Below are 9,328 nucleotides of genomic sequence, written 5' to 3'. Positions count from 1 at the left end.
ACTTAGACTCCTAAAACCCTGGTACTGAAAGATTCTTAATATCTTTTTCCTGTTTAATCATCCCAGTTTGATTTTCCGTAATGTTGGTTAAAGTTGAATGCCTACCAGAACATAACTGCCTAAATACCCTGCAGATTGAGAACCAAGTCACACCTGAAAAGCAAACCATTTCTCCCTGACTTACATGCCTTCCTCAACTGAGGAATAAAATATTCTACAGGCACTTGAAAATTGCACGTGGGAAAGGACCTCGCATTGTATAAGTCCCAGTTTCTGCATAGCTGAGAGTCCAGGTGATATCTAATTGCAGCTAGAAAGAAAAGCCATATGATTACAAAGGCAGCTAAACATTCTTTTCTATTCACTCTTTGGAAGTGGGAACATCTTTTCAGTGCTGCCATTCATCCTCACTTATCACATTTCTATCAATAAACCTTCCAGTCAAGTCCTTATCTGCAGCTTATAAAGCACTGTTCTCTGCCTCACCTTTCCTGCATGAGAAATCTGCAAGCGTGAGTGCACCAAAGCAGTCTGAAAAGAATTTATAGGCTTACTGCATATTTATGTGCTTACTCACACAACCTTAAACAGTTTTATTATTCTATCTGTGCTTTTTGGGCTTGTGCGACTGTGAACACACAGTATTTGCTGTGCTCACATAAGCCCTTGCTGTGGTCCCCAGGGGAACATCAGCAATGCCTGCCCCAGCTCCAGGGGCACAGGGACCTGAAGCTGTGGCTGAGCTGCTGGCATTGGTGTGTACAACATGCTTCTTGCCTACATAGTCTGGTGGAAAAAGGCTCTGACGACTCCTTTCTCACATGGTCATTTTTATTTAGCAATCCCAGTCATCCTGAATGAAAAAACTGCCTACAAGCTTCTGGAGCTGCATAAATCTCCCCCCTTGCAACCCCTGGCCTGGTGGAAGGAGGACGTGTGGCTGGTGGGAAATAGGAGGGGACAGCTGTTGCCTGATGTGCCTTGGTGACCCTGTGTCCGAGGGGAGTGGGGGTCTGCTGCAGGGTAAGGAACAGCACTCTTGGCTGATGGATCCGCCAGCAGGCTTGTGGCAAAAAAATGGGAGACTTTGGCAAAAGACATTTCTGAGATGAGTCTGTCTCTGTTGGTGGAACAACTGAGCGTGTTATTCTAGTGGTATAAATGAAAGCTGCATGTTGTGGCTTTAGCTTGTACCAAAGCCAGGCAGAGCATGATGGGGAGAGCTTTGAGTTAAGCACTTGATCAGTCACATTGTAAAACCTCAAAACTAAGCCAGAAAGTGACCTCGGTTCAAGCTCCAGAAGGGAAGCAGGAGTACACATCATCTGTTGGCCTGTCTTTGTTGGACTCCAGGTTTCATTCATGTGCTCTGGACACAGCACTGCATGACAGCTCCTCCACCAATAGATAATTCAGGCTTGTTTTCCCCAAAGTGCAGAGCTGAATGTGCTGATCTGAGGTAACAGCCAGCAGTGGGAAGCACATGGGCCCTGACACACTGAGTGTGCTTTTTAAATGTTAATATTAGATTCATAGAATGTCCTGAGTTGGAAGGGACCCACAAGGATCATTGAGTCCAACTCCTGCCCCTGCATGTGACAACCCCACAGTTCACACCGTGTGTCTGAGGACGTTGTCCAGTCTCTTCTTGAACATTGTCAGACTTGGGGCTGTGACACCTCCCTGGGGAGCCTGTTCCAGTGCCCAGCACCCTCTGGGTGAAGAACCTTTTCCTCATGTCCAACCTAAACCTCCCTCTTGGCCCTTGGCACTATACTTCGAGTTGCAATGGAAACCTGGAGTCATAATTTCTAAAAGTCCATGTAAATCTGTAACTTTCATATCTGCAGATTTATCTGTGGCCTCAAGTAATTGATATGAAGGTGTGTTGCACATGGATCTGAACACCTCCAGGTGAGGTAAAATGACCCTCATTTCACCATTGCATAAAGCCATATTATGTACTCAGCTTAAATGCTTTCTGCGAATCTGGCCACACTCTCTCAAGAGTACCAAGTAGAACAGGAAAAGGTCCAGGGATTGGTAATTGCTATGGAGGTTCTCTCTGGGGTTAGGGCTTGCTCAGCTGAGTGTGATGATCTTGACTCATTGCTGTTTTGCAGAAAGCAAGAACTGGTAGCAGTGAAAAAATCTGACTGAAGTACTTTTTACCCAGAATATAACTGAGGTCACGGACCTTTCCTGGCGCAAGCTGTTATAAAAGCAAAGGTGGATTCACAAAGGGCTTTGACAAATTGTGAAGAGGTCAGTACATGGTGGCAACTGAACAAAACAGGGGTCCAGATGCAACCTCCTGCTTGAGATGTTGCTAAATTCCTGGTTTGCCAGAAGCTTGGTTGTTTGGCCAAGAGTTCGGTCTTCTCCTTCCCCGTGCAAGTCACAAGACACTGGGCTCTGGATGGACCTTTGCTCTGACTAATGTTCAGCCTCTAACACTTGGAGTTTGCCTAGCAGCAAGTGACAATGACCTAAGTTAAAATTCAAGTGCTAGCACTTGTCTGGGATGTGACATTTGTTTGGATTGTCTTGGTTAGTGTAATTTTTCTTCTGTATATTGAGTTATACACGCTAGTATTGTTCCTACAGTAAAACAGTCACACCCTGCTAGCATTTTTGTGGCCTACGGATCTTGTATTTCCTTGATTCTTGTTCATGAGACTGAGCAGCGGCAGCTGGGGTTTGAAAAAGCAAGTAGTGATTTTCTGTACGCGCAGGAGGATACCTTCAGTGAGTTTCAATTTCAGAAAGTTCTGACCTTAGAAGCCTTTTTAAGGTCAGGTCAGGCTGGACAGCTCAGAACAGAAGGGTCCAAAATCACCAGCTGCTTGAAAAAATGGCACTAAAACCACCAGAAATAAGTCAACCTTTGCACAAAAGTTGCAGATAATTATTACCTGAGTAACAATGTGATTCACAAGTTTGCTTTAATCATTATGCAAATGAATGTTAAGCCCTTAATTATGGTGTGATAGATTTGATGTCATTAATCCTGTACAACAAAACCAATTCATTAAAGTTTCCCGGCTTTTGGCAATCAGCAGAGGCCTGATTTTGCCTCTGTGAGGGAACGACTCAATGCGTATACACAGGGCTTCTCAGTGTGAATAATAATGCTGGTGCATGGTTCATGTTTTCAAGTGTTCTTCTAATTGGAGAGAAGTAAAATGAGAAAACTTACAAACTTGATACCTTTGTTGTTGAAGATAGGCTAAGCGGAGTTTTGGTTCCTCTGTGACTACTGGGACACCATTTTCAGCTGTAGCTGCCTGGGTTGTGCGTCCAGACCATGCACATGGTGGGGAGAGGGGAAACTGAGGTGTGTGTTGAGGGTTCTGGGACACAATGCCCTCCATTTCCAACCTGCCCATTTGCTCATGATGCTGTCAGCAGCTGCTGAGCACTGCTGCTAGTGCCAGGTCCTGGTCAGCCATGTCTCTCCTGGGCTGCTTTGTGCCTTCATCCCCACCTCTGTGGGACAGGGTTTGATTTTGGGGTGCTGTTGCCTCCACCAGCAAGCACCCACCAGATCTCTAAAGTGAGATCTGCTCTGGATGTGCAGAACTAGAGAGATCAGCTTTCCCAGGGACGGGAGCAGGAGACGAATATTTGCAAGCAAAACTGCCCATTGCCTTTGGGGGAGACTCTGCTGAGCAAGTTTGCCTGCTCTTGGGGCAGACATAGCTTTATGTCCATCTGGGTATGGCTGCATTGCCCACATCAGAGCTGCAAGGACTAAGTCAGCAGACAACCTTCTTCCCTGCTGCAAAACTACAACGATTTAGAGCGGCATGTATCACTTGTGATCAAATACTACCCTTAGGTATCATCTGTTGCCACTCACTAACCAGCTAGCTTGGTGTCCTCAGGGTTTCTTCTTGCTGGTCACTCTTGGTGGTACCCAAAGGTCTGGAGAAGGTCAGAATGAACCTCTGGCAAACACATAGGTGCAACACTTCATTCTTGGTCTGTGTTTTCTCCCTGCTGGTGTCCTGTCCTGCAGGGCTATGAATGCTTCCCGGAGGTATTTCCATCAGTGAGCACTGCATGCCTAAATTAGATGCTTAAGATCAGAACTTGATTAACTTTTAGGGCTCTCAAGGTACGCAGTGTGTATGTCCCTCCTTTCCTGTGCATCCACATGACGTCTGGCACAGTAGCGCCCCAGCCTCCTGAAGGGCTGTGACACATGCCTGGATGCTGACTCACACCTGAAAGGCCAGGTTAGATGGGAGCACCAGCAACACCTCCTGAAGGACATACAGCTGCTCTAACAGTATTCACTGAAAAATTCATTGAAAAATACCATTTCCAGCCATGAAACAGTGCAGCTCCAGTCGGCTGCAATCCTGACAGTGTTTGCAATGATCCGATCGATTTGCTAGTGTTGTTTGTTTGAACGAGGAACTCTTTTGTTGCTCTATCCAAGTCTTGCTGACATAGCCTGCAGCTACGAGCAAATGTTGTGTGGCTGCAAGCTGGAGCATTGAAGAGACAGGGAGCGTGTTCAATATTGATAAAGAGCAGAACGAGGGCTTGTTTAAATTGTGCACAGACAACTTTTCCATAATTAAGGGAGCAACAGACACGATCCCTTGCCTACAAATGAAATGACTAACAAAAGCAGGAGACGCACATGGTGTGCAGCCTGTGAGTAGATGTGATGGTGAAAGGGACCTGAGATGATTCCTGAGAATGGGCTGTACGTGCCCATCATTCCTTTGTTTCTAGCTGGGCTATATGGAAAGCTCGTGCTCTGTTCTTAGCTACTAAACAGTGCATGCCTTGAGCCCTAACTGGGAGTAGTGCCCCCTCATATGAGGCCCTGAACCCTTTCTCATGCTCTTGTTCATGCTGGAATGATATCAGTCTGCAAATGGAGCAGATGTGAGTAAGGGCTTGAATCAACCTGTGTGCACAGTCCCTATTCACAGGGTCTAAAGCATGTATGTGATTGCATCCTTCCCATCTGCAGCTTTATCCTGCATTTGTTCTTGGGACTACGAGCCTGTGAAGGGTCCAGTGCTGTGCCTTAATACTTTGTAAAATGAAGACTGCTGCTGGGCAGCAAAAAATGAGATTAGGGTAACTGCTGGGGGAGGCAGCTTGGATGCTGCTGGAGTTGTGTGTGATTTACTTCCTATGAGTGCCTGATGTGCATAGGTTACAACTGCAGCATTAGAGATGTGTTCACTCTCCCAGATGCCACTTGCTCTGTATTCCCTTCTGTCTAAGTTTTGGGTGCTTTTCCCCTAGCAGAAACTTTAAAAGGAATTTGAAGACCACTCTAATTGCACCAGGTCATTTGAAGTCCATGTACACTACATTGTAATTTTCAGCTCTGAAGTCCAAAAATTATTTTGTTGCTCAATCAGTGTCATGAGCTCCTTCTGCAGCTCCACATAGTAAGCTTCAGTTTTGATTAATCTTAATGATTTTGTGCCATCAGCAAACTTAATTACTTTATTATTCAGCCCTTTTGATCTTTGTTGGCACCTGCTGATACCTTCACTCTGCTGTCATCACTGTCAACTTACTCCACCTCTTTGTTCCAACCTGTGGGTTAAGTCTCTCTCTTACACCATGAGAATGCAGTTTATTTTCTACCATGAGGATGGTGAAACACTGGCCCAGGTTGCCCAGAGAGATGGTGGATGCCCCATCCCTGGAGACATCCCAGGCCAGGCTGGACAGGACTCTGAGCAACCTCATCTGGGTGAAGATGTCCCTGCTCATGGCAGGGGGGGTTTGGATTGGATGAGCTTTGAAGGTGCCTTCCAACCCAAACCATTCCATGATTCTATGATTCTAAGTCACAATCCCATGGTCCAGGCCTTACTAATGCATACTTGTCTCATCCTGGAGTCCCTGTGAAGTCATGGGCATTCTGCTTCAATGTTCTTCTGGTCACTGAGGGTTCAAGCAAGCTGATCTGCTCACAGGACCAGGGCCAGCATGGGCAGCCTCTTATCCACACAGATCTCATTGAGCACTGTTTAAAATGGGCACAGGCATCTAGGTCTGTGCCAATGTTGTAATTTAGCAGCTGGCATATTTAAATGCTTGCAAGTGGGATCAATCTTTTTTTAATCATTTATGTTTAATTATTGTTTCCAGCTAGCTCTCTCGTGTTTTATTGCTAACAAGTTTCTAAAGAACATTTTTTAAGCTTGAACTGAAAAGCCTAGTATCACCCAGCAAGGAAGAGCTTCTAGTACTTCAGTGAGGAGACTTTTCCTACGTTTGAAGCTCTTAAGCAGGACAAAGGTTGAATTTACTCAATTATTTTTGTTGAAAGATATCTGGTCTGACTTATGCTTACAGCTAAAACATCCTCAGAGCAGGTTGAGGTTGCTCAAGCCTTGGCCAGTCAAATTTCGTCTGTTTCCAAAGAAGATTTTCCAGCCCTAGTTCCAGTCACTGCCCATGTTGTAGTGCTTTAGAGCATCATCCCAGCCCAGATGCAAGACTTGGTTTTTGCTGTGTTGAACTCTACAGGGTTCCCATTAGCCTGTTTCTCCAGCCTGTCCAGGTCACTCTGAATAGAGCCCTGTCCCCCAACGTGACATCCACTTAATCCAGTTTGGTGGTATTGTGAACTTAATGAGAGTGTGCAGAGAGCTGGCCAAGCAGGGATAGTGGTAGGATACAGTGTGTTTCTACTTCAGGTAATGAGTCTGACTTAAAGAACACACAGAGAAGTAAAGATCTAGGCTCTCCAGAACGCTTTCCTGGAAGAAAAGGAGCCGGTGAGCTTTGCTGTTCTAAGAAGTTCAGGGTGGCACCTCTCTCTGGGTATTAAGACATGTGTTACTTTGCTGTTGTCCTGGGAGAAGAACGTTCACCAGGGTCACTGTTCAAAGAACCCTGCTGTTGTTTGCTATTGTATGTGGCCAAAAGGAAACAGCAGGGACTCACAGAGCTTTTTTGACACCCCTGTATTCCCTAATAACCCTTTAGTTTCTCATTAAGTAACTGGTATTTAATTGTTATTGCTCAGTGTAATTACCTTTTCTGAACTCTCTATTTACCTGGTCTATGGTGAGAACAAACATTAAAGACCCAGCTGACAGCTGATTTCTGCTGCCTGATGTAAGCCGTTCCCTTCCATTTTATAGCACAATTCAGGTTGGAGGGGGCCTCAGAAGGGCCTGCTCCAAACAGGGTCAGCTGTGAGATCAGACCAGATTATTGCATGTTCTATGTTGAAGAACATGTTTTTATCACAACATGTCCAGAGTGTTTGCATGCCTTCCCACACACACCCACAGAATACAGGGCTAAAAGGATGGAGCAGGCTCCTTGCTCTCACCACTACGTCCCCACGGATTGTGTAATGTGGCATTTTGTTTATAAATTGCTTTGTATATCAGCGCGTTCAGTTGCAACATGCATTACTGTATCAGCCTCCATCTATTGAGAAATGAAAAATTATGGATGCCAACCCCTCCTTCACTATTCAAAGCGTGAAGGAAGATGATGCTGGTAATTGGGTATTTGCTGTCTCAAGGAGGAAGTTTGTAATCCATTGCTATCGCTGACATGATGCCTCTGTAAAGCCCCAAGCCACAATTTATCTCAGCCATTTAATATCTGTGTGGAGGGACAGAATGGCACATTCAGGATGAATCATTATGATCTGTCTGTTTGGGAATACAGAGCATTTTATAATCTTCTGTGGGTGCTTTTTACTTTAAATGAAGGAAATTGATGGCTAAATTCTGCAGAGAAATAATGCCTGATGTGAAGCACCATCTGAAGGACAGTGCTACATGAAAGCTGAAATTGTCTTTCTCTTTCAGCATGATATCTGTTTTCTTTTAATCACAGGAATGAAGGACTAGAGTTTCAGCCTTAACTGTTAATTTCCTGTCTATTGTCTATTCAAACAAGATCCTGCTGTATCTCTTATAATAAATATATTTAGAGACAGGGCTGAAACCTGGGCCTGCCCTCTACCCCTCTCCAAGGGCAGATAATTCCTGTAATCTGGGCCACCCTTTCCACGCAATGCAAGGGCTAACACAGCCTGCTGAGTGCAGAGAAAATAGGGGCTGAAGAACCGAAAAATGGGCACTAGAGAATAAAAATGGCCAACAGAGCCCTGTGGAAATTCAGGTGTCAGAAAGATGCCCAAACACATTCAGCAACCAGGCCACCGGCAACGGGAGAGGACACGTCCAAGCGGTGATGCAGAGCCCTGGGCACAATCACAGGAATAAGTATTTTGGAGCAGGTCCCATACATTCAAGAAGGAATTGCCTGAGACTGTTAGAAAAAAGGGTATTTTTAGTAACCAGAGCATGCCCTGGGCTAGCACAGCACTCTGCCCTTGTCCCACATTTATGGCAGTGGTTAATGGTAGAGCAGGGCAGAAATATTTAGGGCAAACTGTTAAAAATAATTAAAAAAAATTAAGGGTGATAACTATTTTATATTTCTTATCAGAAGTTTTGCTGCCTCGTGGTTAGAAAATATTTCTGAAAACTTTATCTTAAGAAAGTACTGATTTTGGCCTGATGCCTACTTCTACTCTTAGCAGTCATGGGGAGCTACTGGGAGGGTAATACTTTTTGTAAATGAGCTAAATAAGTGTACAAGGCTTGATGGCATTGTTTTTTTTTAAGCTGAAAATTCTGATAAAAAAACCCAGTGGTCTTATAGGAACACAAAACTGTGATGCTGAAGCTCTTGAATTATTCATATGATCTGATTCAGTGCACTGTGATTATTTCTGATGCTTCAAACTCCTGGATAGCTTTTGATGCCTGTATGATTTCTATGTAAATTCCAGCCATTAGCTGGTTTTATCAATAAGGTTCGGGTTGAATCATGCCTCCCCTGCAAACTAATGCAGGCTTGGCAAACGGGAAAGAAGATTCAAACTATCAAACCACAGACTGTTAGACGTGGGTTTAGAACAAAAACATATATATAAGTAATTTCAAGCTTTATAAGGTGGTACCTGAAAATATTAGCACGTATAGGGACATTTAGCAGATCAGTACACATGGAAGGGTGAGCTAAACTGCGGGCTTGAAAGGCTTTTAAGATGTGTAGATAGAGGTAGTGTAGTACTGAGGCCACGGACTCAGTACTTCACTGTTTCCAGGCTGGAGACCAGAAAACGTTAGACTGGCTATTGACTTATTGTCACTATATCTAATTAAACCACAAAAATTGTTTTCAAACAATGTTAAAGATCAGATTTAAAGCCATAAAAGCGGGAAAATCAGGATAGGGCTGAAATTGTCTCTCTAATTCACCCCAGTGTGCCTTTGGGCTGTCTCTTGCAGAGATGGCGTGTGTC

At 44.5% G+C, this 9,328-nt stretch overlaps 1 long non-coding RNA gene across 7 annotated transcripts in view; it reads left to right on the top strand.

The window, feature by feature from the left end:
- The window catches only part of LOC110364291 (uncharacterized), an 84,782-nt gene that overhangs the window by 18,039 nt on the left and 57,415 nt on the right, over positions 1-9,328 (top strand). The window lies entirely within an intron of this gene.

Source organism: Columba livia, chromosome 4 (assembly GCF_036013475.1).
Source record: "Columba livia isolate bColLiv1 breed racing homer chromosome 4, bColLiv1.pat.W.v2, whole genome shotgun sequence".
Taxonomy (NCBI): domain Eukaryota; kingdom Metazoa; phylum Chordata; class Aves; order Columbiformes; family Columbidae; genus Columba; species Columba livia.
Note: the sequence above shows the minus strand (reverse complement) of the source record. Positions and strands in the feature narration are given on the sequence as shown.